Source organism: Mobula birostris, chromosome 11 (assembly GCF_030028105.1).
Source record: "Mobula birostris isolate sMobBir1 chromosome 11, sMobBir1.hap1, whole genome shotgun sequence".
NCBI classification, from domain to species: Eukaryota; Metazoa; Chordata; class Chondrichthyes; order Myliobatiformes; family Myliobatidae; genus Mobula; species Mobula birostris.
This window is the reverse complement of record NC_092380.1, coordinates 115,555,612-115,574,688: the sequence shown is the minus strand read 5'-3', so window position 1 is coordinate 115,574,688 and position 19,077 is coordinate 115,555,612. Positions and strand designations below refer to the sequence as shown.

The 19,077-nt window shown below is 44.7% G+C and overlaps 1 protein-coding gene across 3 annotated transcripts in view; it reads right to left on the bottom strand.

Annotated features, from left to right (window-relative positions):
• The window catches only part of phrf1 (PHD and ring finger domains 1), a 195,397-nt gene that overhangs the window by 106,697 nt on the left and 69,623 nt on the right, over positions 1-19,077 (bottom strand). The gene's annotated exons all lie outside the window — the stretch shown is intronic.

The following is a 19,077-nucleotide window of genomic DNA, read 5'->3' as shown; positions in this document are numbered from 1 at the left end:
AAAAAAAGTCTCAAAGTCCCGATCGACTCCCGAATCCCCGATAGCAGGCGGCAAAAGGGAGAAACTCCCTGCCATAAACCTCCAGGCACCAACAACTGCTGATGCATTGGAAGCACCCGACCACAACCGACACTGAGTCCGTCCCTCCAAAAACTTCGAGCCTCCGACCAGACCCTCCAATACAGCCTCCCGAGCGCCATCGACCTCACCCCGGCCACTGAAACAAGCAAAGTCGAGGATTCGGGACCTTCTCCTCCAGAGATTCCGGTTACTACACAGTAGCAGCAGCAGCAAAAGCAGGCATTTCAGAAGTTTCTCCAGATGTTCCTCCATACTCTCACATCTGTCTCCATCAATCAGAATTGTTCACGGTACCCTACTTGACACATAACAAATATCATTCACCGCAGTGGCCGCATGTGCTACGTCCTGTTGCCATCTTCTCCTCCTCCCTCTAGGAAGGAGCTTAAGAAGGAAATTAGGAGAGTCAGAAGGGGCCATGGGAAGGCCTTGGCGGACAGAATTAAGGAAAACACCAAGGCATTCTACAAGTATGTGAAGAGCAAGAGGATAAGACATGAAAGAATAGGACATATCAAGTGTGACAATGGAAAAGTGTGTATGGAACCAGAGGAAATAGCCGAGGTACTTAATGAATACTTTACTTCAATATTCACTATGGAAAAGGATTTTGGTGATTGTAGTCATGACTTGCAGCAGACTGAAAAGCTTGAGCATGTAGATATTACGAAAGCAGATGTGCTGGAGCTTTTGGAAAGCATCAAGTTGGATAAGTCACCGGGATCGGATGAGATGTACCCCAGGCTACTGTGGGAGGTGAGGGAGGAGATTGCTGAGCCTCCGGTGAGATTCTTTGCATCATCACTGGGGACAGGAGAGGTTCCGGCGGGTTGGAGGGTTGCGAATGTTGTTCCCTCATTCAAGAAAGGGAGTAGAAATAGCCATGGAAATTATAAACCAGTGAGTCTTACCTCAGTGGTTGGTAAGTTGGTGGAGAAGATCCTGAGAAGCAGGATTTATGAACATTTGGAGAGGTATAATATGATTAGGAATAGTCAGCATGGCCTTGTCAAGGGCAGGTCGTGCCTTACCAGCCAGATTGAATTTTTTGAGGATGCGACTAAACACATTGATGAAGGAAGAGCAGTAGATGTAGTGTATATGGATTTCAGCAAGGTATTTGATAAGGTACCCCATGCAAGGCTTATTGAGAAAGTAAGGAGGCATGGGATCCAAGGGGACATTGCTTTGTGGATCCAGAACTGGCTTGCCCACAGAAGGCAAAGAGTGATTGTAGACAGGTCATATTCTGCATGGAGGTCGGTGACCAGTGGTGTGCCTCAGGGATCTGTTCTGGGACCCTTACTCTTCACGATTTTTATAAATGACCTGGACAAGGAAGTGGAGGGATGGGTTAATAAGTTTGCTGATGACACAAAGGTTGGGGGTGTTGTGGATAGCGTGGAGGGCTATGAGAGGTTACAGCGGGACATTGATAGGATGCAAAACTGAGCTGAGAAGTGGCAGATGGAGTTCAACCCAGATAAGTGTCAGATGGTTCATTTTGGTAGGTCAAATATGATGGCAGAATATAGTATTAATGGTAAGACTCTTGGCAGTGTGGAGGATCAAAGGGATCTTGGGGTCTGAGTCCACAGGACGTTCAAAGCAGCTGCACAGCTGCTGGTTAAGAAGGCATACGGTGTACTGGCCTTCATCAATCATGGAATTCAATTTAGGAGCCGAGAGGTAATGTTGCAGCTATGTAGGACGCTGGTCAGACCCCACTTTGGAGTACTGTGCTCAGTTCTGGTCGCTTCACTACAGGAAGGATGTGGAAGCCATAGAAAGGGTGCAGAGGAGATTTACAAGGATGTTGCCTGGATTGGGAAGCATGCCTTATGAAGACAGGTTGAGTGAACTTGGCCTTTTTTCCTTGGAGCGACGGAGGGTGAGAGGTGACCTGATAGAGGTGTATAAGATGATGAGAGGCATTGATTGTGTGGAGAGTCGCAGGCTTTTTCCCAGGGCTAAAATGGCTGCCACAAGAGGGCACAGGTTTAAGGTGCTTGGAAGTAGGCACAGAGGAGATGTCAGGGGTAAGTTTTTTTACGCAGAAAGTGGCCGGCAATGGTGGTGGAGGCAGATACGATAGGTCTTTTAAGAGACTTTTGGATAGGTACATGGAGCTTAGAAAAATAGAGGGCTATGGGTAACCCTAGTAACTTCTCAGGTAGGGACATGTTAGGCACAACTTTGTGGGCTGAAGGGTCTGTATTGTGCTGCAGGTTTTCTATGTTTCTAAGTATGGAATGGTCAGTGTCATTTCATCCACCCAATGGAAAATGGAGAGGAATGGACAGGAATTTGATGGACTGAATGGCCTCATGGCTTCCATAGATCCAGAACCATTTCGACAAGGCCAACAAAGCCAATATTATATTAGGTAACATACCAACATGCTTATGACCATTTGCAATGCAGTGGATTCCGGTTAATTGGGACACATTGGGGCTGGAGTAACATTTTGGCCCAGTTAAGCTGCTGCCCCAATTAGCCAAAGTTTCATGGAAATATTTAAAAAGGTATATAAAAAAAGATAACTACCATTTCACTGAGTATCAAATTATATATTTAAATGAAATACATAACAAATTAGAACAATACAAATATTACTGCGGTACTCTAAAACTATGTATTTGTTCCTAACAGTTATCGACGGAAGAATTCATCCAGTGTATCCTGCTGTGTTCTTTTGATTGACTTGTGAATGAAGAAAATTAACTCAGACACCTAGTGAAGCCTTCATATAATGCTTTCAGCAACTGATTCCCACAAATCTTCACTTTTATTGTAACATTCAAGATGATTGTAGATACCTTCAAATTCTTTATAGTTCCTAACTTTTAAGTCGTCTCCAATTCTGACTGTTTGAAACTGCAGTGAGCAAAACAGTTCTGAATTGTCTTACTGTTTATTTCTCGCCAACTATCAAAGTGACAAAAATCACTGCTTTTTGAACACATGCACATGCAACAGTCGCTATAAAAACTTTGCTCTAAGTGCACAGTATTGTGTCTAACAGCCAAACAAATGCATGAGACTGACACTAGTTACCAACTTTTTGGCAAAAGACTCCTGTCTTAATCAAGTGGCAGTGTCCCAAATAAACAAAAGGATTGCTAGCTATCTTCTCCATTAGTTTTTGTTCTTTAAGAGTTATCCCAAATAAGCAGCAGCCCAAGTTATCTGGTGGTCAAATTAACTGGAATCTGCTATTTTTAAATAAACTGTACATCCTGTGTTTGATTAGAGAGAAGTTTGGATAAATAGAAGGGGTAGAGGGGTAGAATTCCGGTGCAGGTTAATAAGATGCGAGGGGTAGAGTTCCGGTGCAGGTTAATAAGACTAGGTAGATAGATAGATACTTTATTGATCCCAAAGGAAATTACAGTGTCACAGTTGCATTACAAATATACAGATATACAAATATTAGAAGAGAAGTAAGAAAGAATAAAAAAAAAGTTACCCCAAACATCTAACAGAAGGGGATATCACTTCCCCAGCTATAGGTTGACATCATAGATCCTACTGGCTGAGGAAGAGAATGACCTCATATAACACTCTTTGGAGCAGTGCAGTTATCTCAGTCTATAACTAAAAGTGCTCCTCTGTTCAGACAAGATGGCATGCAGAGGGTGAGGAACATTGTCCAGAATTTAAAAACGCAAACACGAGGAAATCTGCAGATGCTGGAATTTCAAGCAACACACATCAAAGTCTCGGCCCGAAACGTCAACTGTATCCATTCCTAGAGATGCTGCCTGGCCTGCTGCGTTCACCAGCAACTTTTATGTGCGTTGATTGTCCAGAATTGACAGGATTTTCCGTAGGGTTCCTTGCTCTACCACAGCCTCCAGTGTATCCAGTTTGACTCCTTTAACAGAGCCAGACTTTCTAATCAGTTTATTGAGCCTGTTAGCACCACTTGTGTTGATGCCATTGACCCACATACACACCGCACAGAAGATTGTACCGGTGGCAACAGACTGTGAGAACATGTGAAGGAGAGGCCTGCATATTGCAAAGGACCTCAGTCTCCTCAGGAAGTAGAGGCGACTCTTGTGTACAGCCTGTGTTGGTGCTCACTCGAGTCTGCTGTCCAGGTGCACTCACAGGTATTTGTAGGTCCTCACCACATTCACATCCTCACCATCAATAGTAACAGGGAGCAGTGCAGGATTAGTCTTCCTAAAGCCCATCACCATCTTTGTCTTACTGATGTTGAGCTGCAGATGATTCAGCTTGCACCATTTGACAAAGTCCTCCACCAGGACCCTGTATTCATCCTCCCGTCCTCCCTTTATACACCCAACTATTGCTGAGTCATCAGAGAATTTTGGCAGATGACATGACTCAGTGTGGTACCTAAAGTCCAAGGTATACAGGGTAAACAGGAAGGGAGTCCCTGTGGGGCCCCAGTGCTGCTTTTATCCATGTCTGACACACAGCTCTGAAGCCGTACAAACGGACCTTTTCCCCCAGCAATGAGGGTTGTATGTTATTGAAGGAACTTGAGAAATCAAAAAACATGATTCTCACAGTGCTCCCCTGCTTATCCAAATGGGAGTAGGTTCTATTTAGCAGGTAGATGACAGCATCATTGACTCCAATGTGCTCCTGGTAGGCAAGTTGCAAGGGACTGAAAGCTTATCTGACCAGGAGCTAGGACCAGCCTCTCTAGAGTCTTCATGGTGTGTGAAGACAGGGCTATTGTACGGCAGTCATTCAGGACTTTCGTTTGGCCCTTCTTGGGTATTGGGACCACCCATGATCTTTTCCACACAGTCAGGCTGAGACTCTGATTGAAAATTTGCTGGAGAACTCCACACAGCTGCCCAGCACACTCCTTCAGAACCTTGGGGTTCACACCATCTAGTCCCAATGCTCTGCCAAACCTGAGTTTTCCCAGAGCCCTTCTCACCTGCTCAGTGGTGAAGTTGAGTCCATGATGACTGGGGAGCTGATGGAAGGTGGGGGCTGGGGGAGATGAAGATTGGGACAATAGACATTGGTATGTGGAGGTGTGGATGTAGGACCACAGCAAGGAGAGGATGTAGAAGGTGGTGGACAGTGTTGTTCATCCATGGTAGAATAACAGTTCAGCAGAGACTAGATCCTGTTTTGTGCCGTAGTGCCCTATGAGTCTACATCCCCTTCATTCTGAATTGCCATGGCAATCTTTACAAAGATGTGTAACAAACTGACGGCCCTGGCCTTGTGCACTAGGTTTAGGCCAGCAAAGAGCAGGCACGTGTACATGGGCAGAATGGACAGTACAGCTGAATGGTTCCATGTCAACACTGGTGTTGCACTGAGTGCTCAGGCTCCAGCCCTTCCACATTGGAGAGGCTGCAGAGGACTTTCAGGTATGAAAGGGTTAACATATAAGAGTGTTTGATGGCTCTGGGCTGTACTGCTTGAGTTTAGAAAAGTGAGGGGGAATCTCATTGAAATTGATCTAATATTGAAAGGCCTAGGTTGAGTGGATGTGGAGAGGATGTTTTCTATAGTGGAGGAGTCTCGGACCAGAGGGAATAACCTCAAAATAGCAGGACATCCATTTAGAACAGAGATGAGGAGGAATCTCCTTAGTCAGAGGGTGGTGAATCTGGAATTCATCGTCACAGATGGCTGTGAAGGCCAAGTCATTGGGTATATTTAAGGGAGAGGTTGATAGGTTGCTGATTAGTAAGGGTGTCAAATGTTATGGGGAGAAGCCAAAAGAATAGGGTTAAGATAGATAATAAATCTGCCATGATGTAATGGCAGAGCAGCCTCAAGGGGCTGGATGATCTAATTCTGCTCCTATCTAACCATATAATAGTTACAGCACGGAAACAGGCCATCTCGGCCCTTCTAGTCCGTGCCGAACACTTACTCTCACCTAGTCCCACCGACCTGCACTCAGCCCATAACCCTCCATTCCTTTCCTGTCCATAACCTATCTGTCTTATGGTCTTATTTATGGTCAACATGCCAATACTAACAATATAAATAAGTATTGATGCCAGCACATAGTTCAGTTTGTCCTGAGTCAGTGGGAAGGAAGGCAGGGAGATGAACATTACAGGCATACCGCAAGGGGCGTCTGCATTCAACAGATTGCCTATTTACTATGATGAACTCAATCGGCTCAATGGCCTCCCATGTCTTACAGTCTGCTACTTTGATTGGTAGCAGAGCGCAATGAAGCTGTGTAGAATGAAAAGAAATGAAGTGAGAAGAATGAAACAAGGGGGTGGACAAATGGGTTGTTTTCTCTAGAGCAGCGGACGATGAGGGGAGGTTTATAAGATTTTGAGAGGCATAGATAGAGCAGAAAGACAGTAACTTTTTCCAAGAGTTGAAAATTCTAATAGCAGAGAGCATGTATTTAAGGTGAGAGGGGATAATTTCAAATAAGATGTGAGAGGAAAGTTTTTTTTAACAGTTTGATGGGAGCCTAGAATGCATGGCCTGGGGTGGTGGTAGAGACAGATACGTTAGAGACGTTTTAGAGATGTTTAGATAGACACATGAATGTGAGGAAAATGGAAGGGTATGGATATTGTGCAGGCAGAAGAGATTAGTTTAGTTAGGCATCTGATGACTAATTTCATGGGTTCCGCACAACACTGTGAGAAGAAGGGTCTGTCCTGTGCTGTACATTTTAACTATAGCTCCGATTCCATGGAATCAGAGTAAACCCCTTTAATCCTTCCTAAAGTGTGCTGCCCACATCTGAATATACTTCCCCAATGAGGTGAACAGTGGTCAAGTAAACCCTTTTAATCCTTCCTAAAGTGTGCTGCCCACATCTGAATATACTTCTCCAATGAGGTGAACAGTGGTCCAGTTTTGATCAAAACTTGTTGTAAAGACCATGATCTCTGTTGCTTTGTAAACCACTTTCTCGACCCATCTTACCCCTTTAACAAGGTATGCACACAGATTCTTATACCGCTTATCTCCCAGTTCTTATACCGCTTTTCAAACTGTTCCCCATTAAGAGATTCTGCAGATGCTGGAAATCCAGAACAACGCAAACAAAATGAAGATGAGCTTTCAGGGTACTTGGAGACTAATGATAAAATAAGACAAAGTCAGCATAGTTTCTGTAAAGGGAAATCCTACTGAACAAATCTGTTAGAATTTTTTGAGGAAGTACCAAGCAGGGTAGACAAAGGAGAGGCAGTGGATGTCATTTACTTGGATTTTCAGAAGGCATTTGATAAGGTGCCACACACGAGGCTGCTTAACAAGATAAAATCCTATGGTGTTACAGGAGAGATACTGGCATGGATAGAGGAATGGCTGACAGGCAGGAGGCAGCGATTGGGAATAAAGGGGGCCTTTCTGGTTGGCTGCCAGTGACGATTGGGACCACTATTTTCACATTGTTTGTCAGTGATTTAGATAATGGAATTGATGGTTTCGTGGCAAAGTCTAAGGATGATACAAAGATAGGTGGAGGGGTAGGTAGTGCTGAGGAAGCAATGTGATTGCAGCAGGAAGAATGGGCAAAAAAGTGGCAGATGGAATACAGTGTTGGGAAATGTATAATAATGCATTTTGGTAAAAGGAACAATAGTGCAGACTGTTATCTAAATGGGGAGATGGTTCAAACATCAGCGGTGCAGAGGGGCTTAGGAGTCCTCGTACAAGACTCCCAGAAGATTAATTTAAAATTAATTTACAGGTTGAGTCTGTGGTAAAGATGACAAATGCAATGCTGGCATTTCAAGGGGAATAAAATATATAAATGTAAGGGGTTTCTTCTTTTATGTTACTGCATAGGCTAATTAAAATGGCTTCTTTGTTATGGTAAATGCTGAGAAAGTTCTCTCGCTAGCAGCTTGATTGGGTTATATTATTGATAAGAGAGCAAATGAACCAATAGGTGTCCATGTTGTTCTTTCTAGTGTGTCTGTAAGCTATTGTGATGCACGGGTTTTTGGGCAGAAAGCGAGAGAGAGGGAGAGGGAGAGAGGGAGAGAGGGAGAGAGGGAGAGAGGGAGAGAGGGAGAGAGGGAGAGGGGGAGAGGGGGAGAGGGGGAGAGGGGGAGAGGGGGAGAGGGGGAGAGGGGGAGAGGGGGAGAGGGGGAGAGGGGGAGAGGGGGAGAGGGGGAGAGGGGGAGAGGGGGAGAGGGGGAGAGGGGGAGAGGGGGAGAGGGGGAGAGGGGGAGAGGGGGAGAGGGGGAGAGGGGGAGAGGGGGAGAGGGGGAGAGGGGGAGAGGGGGAGAGGGAGAGAGGGAGAGAGGGAGAGAGGGAGAGAGGGAGAGAGGGAGAGAGGGAGAGAGGGAGAGAGGGAGAGAGGGAGAGAGGGAGAGAGGGAGAGAGGGAGAGAGAGAGAGAGAGAGAGAGAGAGAATGGACAATGGGGTCGGATCCCAAACAGGAGTCAGAAGACCAGGGTCTTCGGAGAGGAGAGGAGACGAGGATAGACTCGTGTGGAGCGTCTGGTCGACCACCATGGTTGGTCCCAGGCGGCGGGTCGAGGTGGTCAGAGGGGATCGAATGGTGAAGAGAGGATCATTGCTAGAGCTCCAACCGTTTTGTGCACGAAGAGATTGAACTTTGATAAGTGTGGCACCTTTTATTTTCCTTTTATATTTTATCTCTATTAATTATATAGTTCCAGTAATCTCTATAAACTGTAATTCATTTAATTGTATATGGTGTATTGTCTGTTATTTGGCGGGGTGGGGTACATCACACAGCATCCACCCAAACTTGATTACCCAGTTTGGCGGGGCCGAGGGCTGTTTCACTAGACGACAGCGAGCTGAGCGACCCTGAGGCTTCCCGGGGGGGGGGGGGGCACTACATAAACAAGGGGATAATGTTAAGCCTTTATAAGACACTAGTCAGGCTGCACTTGGAGTATTGTCAACAGATTTGGGCCCCATATCTCAGAAGAATGTGTTGTCATTGGAGAGTCCAGAGGAGGTTCACGAGGATGATTCTGGGAATGAAGGGGTTAACGTATGAGGAGTGTTTGGCAGCTTTGGGCCTGTATTCACTAGGAAGAAGAATGCCGGGAGGGGGGATTTCATTGAAACCTACCAAATGTGGAAAGGACTAGATAGGGTGGATGTGGAAAGCATGTTTCCCTTTGTGGGGGTATCCAGAACTAGAGGGCACAGTCTCAAAATTAAGGATTGTGAGCACCTCAGTTGAGGATCTTTTAGAACAGAGGTAAGGAGGAATTATTTTAGCCAGAGTGTAGTGAATCTGTGGAATGCTCTGCTACATAGTGTGGTAGAGCTCAAGTCTGTGGGTATATTTAAAGCAGAGGTTGATCATTTCCTGATCGGTCAGGGCATTAAAAGATCTGGTGAGAAGGCAGGTGTATGGAATTGAGTGGGATCTGGGATAAGCCATGATGGAATGGCGAAGCAGATTCGATAGGCTGAATGGCCTAATTCTGCTTCTATGTCTTATGGTCTTAAAATGCTGAAGGAACTCAGCATCTGTGGACAATATTGCATAATTCCATAGAGTTTGCTTGACCTGTACGGCTCCTCCAACAATTTGTATGTGCTGCCACACATGTATCACCTATTCTCATTCCTCCTACCAAAATGTAACAACTCTCATCTCTCAGTTCTAATGTTCATCTGTCATTTCCATAACTAATAATTTCTCCATAACATCTACCTCCCATAGCATCACAGTTCACTCAGTCTGGGTTTTTGTATCATATCTAAATTTGGAAATTATATCCTGCACACCCGAGTCCACCTCATCTGTAGACATTAAATAAAACATTGCTCTAAGCACCAACACACAGGAACATAAGAAGCAAGAAGCATGTACAAAATTATGAGAAGTATAGATAGGGTAAATGCAAGTAGGCTATTTCCACTGTGGTTGGGTTGAACAACTAAGTCATGGGTTAAGGGTTAAAGGTCAAAAGTTGAAGGGGAACTTCACTCAAAGAATGGTGAGAGTAGGGAATAAGCTGCCAGTGCAAGTGGTGAATGCGATTTCGATTTCAATGTTCAATAGAAGTTAGACAGATATGGGGAGGTATGGAGGACGATGGTCCAGGTGCAGGTTGATGGGACTAGGCAGTTTAAATGATTTGGCATGAACTGAATGGGCAGAAGGGCCTGTTTCTGTTCTGTACTTTTCTATGACTCTAGGAGCAGAGTAGATTAAACTTTAGTGAATCCTGGCTTCACAACAATGCAATTTCAAGTAGGTCCAGAGTATCAGGTTTGGAAACTCAAGTTTATCACTCTCAAATTTAGCCACAGCTTTTTCCCCCCAAGGGTGGAAATGACTAATCCAAGGGGGCATAATTTTTAAGTGATTGGAGGAAAGTATAGGGGGATATCAGAGGTAGGTTTTCCCCCCACAAAGAATGGCAAGTCTGTGGAATACCTTGCTACAGGCAGCTGCGGAGGCCAAATCTTTATGTATATTTATGGCAGAGGTTGATAGATTCTTGATTGGTCAGGCATGAAAGGATAAGGGGAGAAGCCAGGAGACTGGGGCTGAGAGAAAATTGGATCAGCCATGATGAAATGGCAGAGCAGACTCAATGGACCAAATGGCCTAATTCTGCACCTATATCTTATGGTCTTACGGAGTGCATGGAACATGCTGCCAGTGGCGGAGATGGAGGGAGGAAACATTTACATGACTCTTAGATAGACACATGGACAATAGAAAAATGGAGGCCTATGTGGAAGGAAGGGTTAGATTCTTCTTAGTGTAAGTTAAAAGGTCGGCCAAAGAGCCTGTACTCTGCTGTAGTGTTCTATGTTCTCACTGAATCTGAAATCCAGCAACCATTTCCTACATTCTCTTTAGTTTGAGATTAATCATACCATTAAACACCATTGTATTCCTCCAGTCCAGTAAGACCAGAGTCTCACTTCTAACATGTGATAAACATACAATACAGCACAGGGACAGGCTCTTCGACCCACAATGTTGTGCTGAATCAATTAAATTAGTAATCAAATTGCCAACTAAACTAATCTGTTCCAGCTACACAATGTCCCTATCAATCCATTTCCCTCACATAAATGCACCTATCCAAACATCATAAAAGTCTCTAATGTATCTGCCCCTACCACCATCCCAGGCACCCACAACTCTTCGTGTAAAACAAAAACTTCTCATATCTCCTTTGAATTTACCCCCTCTCACCTTAAATGCATGTCCTCTGGGAACACTGCAACCCTGGAAAAAAGATATTGTCTATCTAAGTCTTTCGTAATCATATAAACCTCTGTCAGATCTTCCATCAGCCTCCACTGTTCCATAGAAAACCAACCAAGTTGGTCCAACCTCCCCTACAGCTCAAACCCTCTAAACCAGGCAGCATCCCGGTAAACCTCTTCTGCACCCCCTCCAAAGCCCCGACATCTTTCCTATAATGGGGCAGCCAGTACTGTATGCAATACTTCAGGTGCCACCTAAATGGAGTTTTATAAAGCTGCAACATAACTTCCTGACTTTGAAACTCAGTGCCTCGACTAATAAAGACAAACATGCCATGTGCCTTCTGAACCCCCCTGTCAACCTGTGTAGCCACTTTCAGGGAGCGATGAACTTGGATCCCAAGATCCCTCTACTCCTCACACAAGGAGACACTCTGTTGCTGTGATGCTGATTTGGAGATAAATCTACAAACCAGCTGCATTAATTCTCAGTTGATGTTACAAAGCAGCAGAGCATTGTCATAAACCACCCCAGAAGTTTCTGTCCAGCTGCAATACATTACTCTCTTCTGTGCTTTGCACCTTCTCTGACTGGCTGCAGATGGACCAATCCAATTTACAGAGTGGAGCAGTAAGAGTTAAACTATCAGGCATACTCTATGAAGTCTAGGGCTCGGGATTTGGGCAGTACTGCCACGACTCAGTTCCACCGCTGTCTGTGAGGAGTTTGCATGTTCCACTTGTGACTGCGTGGGTTCCCCCCACATTCCAAAAAATGTCCCGGCTGGGGATAATGAGCAGCAGACAAGCAATTTTGGCAGCAGAAGCATGGCGACATTGCAGGCTGCCCCCAGCACATCCTCAGAGGGTATAGGTCCTTGACACAAAACAACACATTTCACTGTCTGTTTCAATGTTCCGATGTACATGTGACAAAAAAAGTGAACCTATCAAAATTACAGGGTGAAACATGGCCAGCAGTTCATCCAGAGCTGTCGCCAACGGCTTACTTGCAGGTCAGTGCTCTGACGTTAGCACATGTGCAATTAGTCAGAGGGTCGAATGCTGGCTCACCCAATCCACAGTGAGACTTGGGGCTCAGGCCAGAGTGGGATTAGTCAGGGGGTCGGGGCTGATGTCAGGGATTAATCAGAAGGGTGAATCCTGGCTCACCCAACCTCCCAATCCACAGCAAGACTCGGGGTTCAGGCCGGAGTGAGATCAGTCAGGGGGTCGGGACACAAGTCAGGGATCAGTCAGAGGGTTGAATGCGGGCTCACCCAACCTCCCAATCCACAGATAGACTCCAGGCTCAGGCCAGAGCGGGATTAGTCAGGGGGTCGGGACACAAGTCAGGGATTAATCAGAGGGTCGAATGCTGGCTCACCCAACCTCCCAATCCACAGCTAGACTCGGGGCTTAGGCCAGAGCGGGATTAGTCAGGGGGTCGGGACACAAGTCAGGGACTATTTAGACTCAAAGATGATATCATAGATAAGACCATTTCTTCAGATAGAAAAATCAAAAACTAAAGGACATAGAAACCAACAGCACAGTACAGACACTTCACCCACAATGTTGTGATCAATCTAACCCTTCCCTCCGACATAGCCCTCCATTTTTCTATCATCTATATGCATGTCTACGAGTCTCTTAAATGTTCCTAATGTATGTGCCTCTTCCATTACCCCAGTAGCACGTTCCACATACCCATCACTTTCCGTATAAAGAACCTACCTCTGACATTCCCGCCCACCCAATCACCTCAAAATTATTCCCCTTCATATGAATCATTTCCCTCCTGGGGAAAATAGCCTCTGGCTGTCCACTCAGTTGATTCCAGTTATCATCCTGTATACCTCTACCAAATCACCTCTCATCCTCCTTCATTCCAAAGTAAAAAGCCCTAGTTTGCTCAGCTTATCCTCATAAGACACGCTCTCAGATCCAGGCAGCATCCTGGTAAATCTCCTCTACACCCTCACTCAAGCTTCCACGTCCTTCTAATGAGGCAACCAGAACTGAACTCCATATTCCAGAGGAGACAGGAAGCACTTCAAAAATCAGAGGAAGTGTGGAAGCCTCTCTGGCCCCAGAATTTTGCACAAATGGAGGACAATTGAAAATACTAAAGCAGAGATGGAATGATTTTTGTTTGGAGAAGAAGTGGAACAGAGTCAGCGAATAGTGTTCAGGAATAAATCCAGCACTGTTTCATTGAATGGCAGAGAAGATCCAGGGTCGGAATGGGGCACTGCTACTTCCAGATGACACTTTATGGCATTAAGGGATTCGGATATTAGACCATAAGACTATATGACAAAGGAGCAGAATTAGCCCATTCAGTCCATCGTGTTTGAGCCACTGTTCTAACATGACTGATTTATTAACCCTCTCAACTCCATTCTCCTGCCTTCACCCCATAAACTACGATGCCCTGACTAATCAAGAAACCCCCCCCCCCACAATCAGCCTCCACTTTAAATATACCAAATGACTTGGCCTCCTCAACAGTCTCTGACAATGAATTACACAGATTCACCACTGTATGGCTAAAGAAATTCCTCATCTCTGTTCTAAATGGACATCCCTCTATTCTGAGGCTATGCACTCTGGTCCTAGACTTGCCCACTATCGGAAACATCCTTTCTACATCCATTCTATCTAGTTTTTCGATATTTGATAGGTTTCAGTGAGATTCCTTTCATTCTTCAAAACTGCAGCATGTACAAGTCGAGTCATCAAGAGCTCCTCATACATTAACCCTTTCATTTCCAGATTCATTTTCATCAGCCTCCTCCGGGCCCTCTCCCATGCCAACACATCTTTTCTTAGATAAAGAGCCTAAAACTGCTTACAATACTCCAAATGCAGCGTGGCCAATGCTTTATATAACCTGAGCATTACATCCTTGCTTTTATATTCTAGTTCTCTTGAAATGAATACTAATGTTGCATTTGTCTTCCTCACTACCAACTCAACCTGCAAGTTAACCTTTAGGGGATCCTGCACAAGGATTTCAGCAAGGCATTTGATAAGGTATGGATTTCAGCAAGGCATTTGATAAGGTACCCCATGCAAGGCTTATTGAGAAAGTAAGGAGGCATGGGATCCAAGGGGACATTGCTTTGTGGATTCAGAACTGGCTTGCCCACAGAAGGCAAACAGTGGTTGTAGATGGATCATATTCTGCATGGAGGTCGGTCACCAGTGGAGTGCCTCAGGGATCTGGGACCCTTACTCTTCGTGATTTTTATAAATGACCTGGATGAGGAAGTGGAGGGATGGATTAGTAAGTTTGCTGATGACACAAAGGTTGGAGGTGTTGTGGATAGTGTGGAGGGCTGTCAGAGGTTACAGCAGGACATTGATAGGATGCAAAACTGGGCTGAGAAGTGGCAGATGGAGTTCAACCCAGGTAAGTGTGAAGTGGTTCATTTTGGTAGGTCAAATATGATGGCAGAGTATAGTTTTAAGGTAAGACTCTTGGCAGTGTGGAGGATCAGAGGGATCTTGGGGTCCAAGTCCACAGGACGCTCAAAGCAGCTGCGCAGGTTGACTCTGCGGTTAAGGCGGCATACGGTGTATTGGCCTTCATCAATCGGGGAATTGAATTTAGGAGCCGAGGTAATGTTGCAGCTATATAGGACCCTGGTCAGACCCCACTTTGGAGTATTGTGCTCAGTTCTGGTCACCTCACTACAGGAAAGATGTGGAAGCCATAGAAAGGGTGCAGAGGAGATTTACAAGGACGTTGCCTGGATTGGAGAGCATGCCTTATGAGAATAGTTTGAGTGAACTCTGCCTTTTCTCCTTGGAGCGACGGAGGATGAGAGGTGACCTGGTAGAGGTGTATAAGGTGATGAGAGGCATTGATCACTTGGATAGTCACAGGCTTTTTCCCAGGGCTGAAATGGTTGCCACAAGAGGATACAGGTTTAAGGTGCTGGGGAGTAGGTACAGAGGAGATGTCAGGGGTACGTTTTTTACTCAGAGAGTGGTGAGTGCGTGGAATGGGCTGCCGGCAACGGTGGTGGAGACGGATATGATAGGGTTTTTTAAGAGACTTTTGGGTAGGTACATGGAGCTTAGATAAGCCTAGTAATTTCTAAGGTAGGGACATGTTCAGCACAATTTTGTGGGCTGAAGGGCCTGTATTGTGCTGTAGGTTTTCTATGTTCTATGAATCCATGTCCCTTTGTACCTCTAATTTTTGGATTTTCTCCCTGTTTTGAGTACATTCTCAGAAATTTGAAGTCAAGTTGGAAAAGTCTTTAAGGCACAGTCACACTGAATGTCAGAACAGTTTAGAGTCACAGAGTCAAAGAGAAGCACAGCACAGAAACAGGCCCTTCAGCCCACCTAGTCATGCTGAAACCATTTAAACTGTCTACTCCCATCGATCTGCACAGGACCATAGCCCTCTATACCCCTACCATTCACGTATCTATCCAAGTTTCGCCTAAACATTGAAATCGAGCTCGCATGCACCACTTCTGCTGGCAGCTCATTCCACACTCTCACAACCCTCTGAGTGAAGAAGTTTCCCCTCATGTTCCCCTTAACCTTTCACCCTTAACCCATGACTTCTGGTTGTAGTCCCACCCAACCACAGTGGAAAAAAATTTGCATTTCCCCTATCTACACCCCTTATAATTTTGTATACCTCTATCAAATCTCCTCTCAATCTTCTATGTTCCAAGTAATAAAGTCCTAGCTTATTCAATCTTTCTTCGTAACTGACGTCCTCCAGATCCAACAACATCCTTGTAAATTTTCTCTGTACTCTTTCAACCTTGCTTACATCTTTTCTGTAGGCGGGTGACCAAAACCACACATAATATTCCAAATCAGGCCTCACCAGTGTCTTACAACTTCAACATAACATCCCAGCTCCTGCATTCAGTACTTTCATTTATGAAGGCCACTGAGCAAAAAGCTTTATGACCTTATCTACCTGTGACGGCACTGTCAACAAATTATAGTTCTGTATTCCCACATCCCTTTGTTCCACCACACTCCTCAGTGCCCTACCATTCACTACGTAAGACCTACCAAAGTGCAAAACCTCAAACTTGTCTGCATTAAATTCCATCTGCCGTTTTCTTACTTTTACAGCCGATGCAAATCATTTTGTAAGCCATGACAGCCTTCTTTGCTGTTCACTACACCCCCAATCTTGATGTCATCTGCAAATTTGCTGATCCATTTAAACACATTATCATCCAGATCATTGATACAGATGACAAACAACAAGGGACCTAACACCAATCACTGCTGCACACCACTACACAGGCCTCCAGTCAGAGAGGCAACCATCTACTACCGCTCTCTGCCTTCTCCAACAAAGCCCAATATCTAATCTATTTTACTACCTCATCCTGAATGCTGAGTGAATGAACCTTCTTGACCAACCTCCCATGCAGGACCTTGTCAACTGCTTTGCTAAAGTCCATGTAGACAACAGCCACTACCTTGCCTTCATTAACTTTCCTGGTAACCTCCTCGAAAAACTCTATATGATTGGTTAGACATGATCTACCATGCACAAAGCCATGCTGACTTAACCTTAATCAGTCCATATCTATTCAAACACTTAAATATCCAGTCCCTTAGAATGTCTTCCAATAACTTTCCCAGACTTACTGGCCTATAATTTCCTGGATTATGTTCAGAGCCACTATTAAACAGCAGAACAAAAATGGCTATTCTCCAATCCTCTGGTACCTCTCCTGTTGCCAAGTATGATTTAAATATCTCTGCTGGGGCCCCAGAAATTTCTGCACTTGCCTCCCGCAGGGTCGATGGGAGCACCTTGCCAGGCCCTGGGAATTTATCCACCTTGATTTGCCTCAGGATTGCCTCCTCCCCCGTCATCTGTATAAGGTTCAGGAAGTTGAGACCGCTTTGCTTCACTTCTATGGACTCTATATTCATCTGCTGAGTAAATACAGATGCAAAAAAAAAATTTAAGATCTCCCCTAGCTGTTTTGGCTCCACACACAAATTACCATTCTGGTCTTCCAAAGGTCCAATTTTGTCTGTTGCAATCCTTTTGCTCTTAATAGATCTACAGAATCCCTTAGGATTTTCTTTCACCTTGTCTGCTGGAGCAACTTCATGTCTTCTTTTAGCCTTCTGATTTCCTTCTCTTGCATTTTTTATATTCCGTAAGTACCTCACTTGTTCCTGCTTGCCTATAACCTGAAATGGAACTCCTTTTGTCTCTAACCCAGGACCTCAACACCTGTTGAAACAAAGGATCCCTGCACTCGTTATCTTTACCTTTTACTCTGACACACACATACAAGCTTGGCACTTTCAAAAGTGTCATTTTTTAAGGTCTCCCACTTGCCACCTTTGCCAGAAAACAGCCTGTCCCAATCCACATTTCCGATACCATCAAAATTGGTCTTTCTCCAATTTAGAATCTCAACTTGTGGACCAGACCTACCTTTTTGCATATTTACTTTGAAACTAATGGCATTGTGGTCACTAAATGTGAAATGTTCCCCTACACAAAATTCTGATATCTGCCCTGTCTCATTCCCACACAGCAGATCCAGCATTGCATGCTCTCTCATTGGGACTTCCACGTACTGATGAAGGAAACTTTCCTGAACACTTTTGACAAACTCTATTCCATCTAGTCCTTTTACAGATAGGTAGGTAGATACTTTATTGATCCCAAAGGAAATTACAGTGTCACAGTAGCATTACAAGTGCACAGATATACAAATATTAGAAGAGAAGTAAGAAAGAATAAAAAATAAGTTACCTCAAATAGTCTGACAGGAGGGGCTCATCATCTCCCTGGCTATAGGTTGACTCATTATAGAGCCTAATGGCCGAGGGTAAGAATGACCTCATTTTGCGCTCTTTGGAGCAGCGCAGTTGTCTTCATCTATTACTCAAAGTGCTCCTCTGTTCAGCCAAGGTGGCAGGCAGAGGGTGAGAAACATTGTACAGAATTGCCAGGATATTCCGTAGGGTCCTTTGTTCTACCACAGCCTCCAGAGTGTCCAGTTTGACTCTTATAAACAGAGCCAGTCTTTTTAATCAATTTACTGAGCCTGTTAGCATCACCTGTGTTGATGCCATTGCCCACTGCACAGAAGACTGCACTGGCGACAACACTATGGGATCCCAAGTCAAAATGTGGAAAGTTAAAATCACCTACTATAGTAACCTTATGTTTCTTGCAACAGTCTGAGATATCTTTATAAGTTTGTCCCTCTAAATCCCTTGGACTATTGAATCGTCTTTAACATGGTCATATCTTTCGTAGTTCTCCAGTTCCACACATAACACCTCACTAGATGAGTTTTCCAGTCTGTCCTGACTGAGCACAGCTGTGACATTTTCCTCTATTAGCAACGCCACCCCTCCTCCTTTAATCCAGCCTGCTCTAAAACGATGGAACCCTGGAATATTAAGCTGCCAGTGCTAACTCTCCTGTAACCAAGTCTCACTAAGGCATACAATTTCATAATTCCAAGTGTTGATCCATGCCCTGAATTCATTTGCCTTTCCTACGATACTTGTTGCATTGAAAAATACATAGCACAGGACACTAGTTGCACCATGCTCAACCTTTTGATTCCTAACTTTGTCTGAGGCCTTAACAACATCTGTCTCCACAACTTCTCCACTAACTTTGCTAGCACTCTGGTTCCCATCCCCCTGCAACTCTAGTTTAAACCTCACCTTGCAGCATTAACAAATCTTCTAAACCCTCCTGCTAGAATATTAATCCCCCTCCAGTTCAGATGCAAACCATCCTTTTTGTACAGGTCCTACCTTCCCTGAAAGAGAACCCAATGATTCAAAAATCTTAC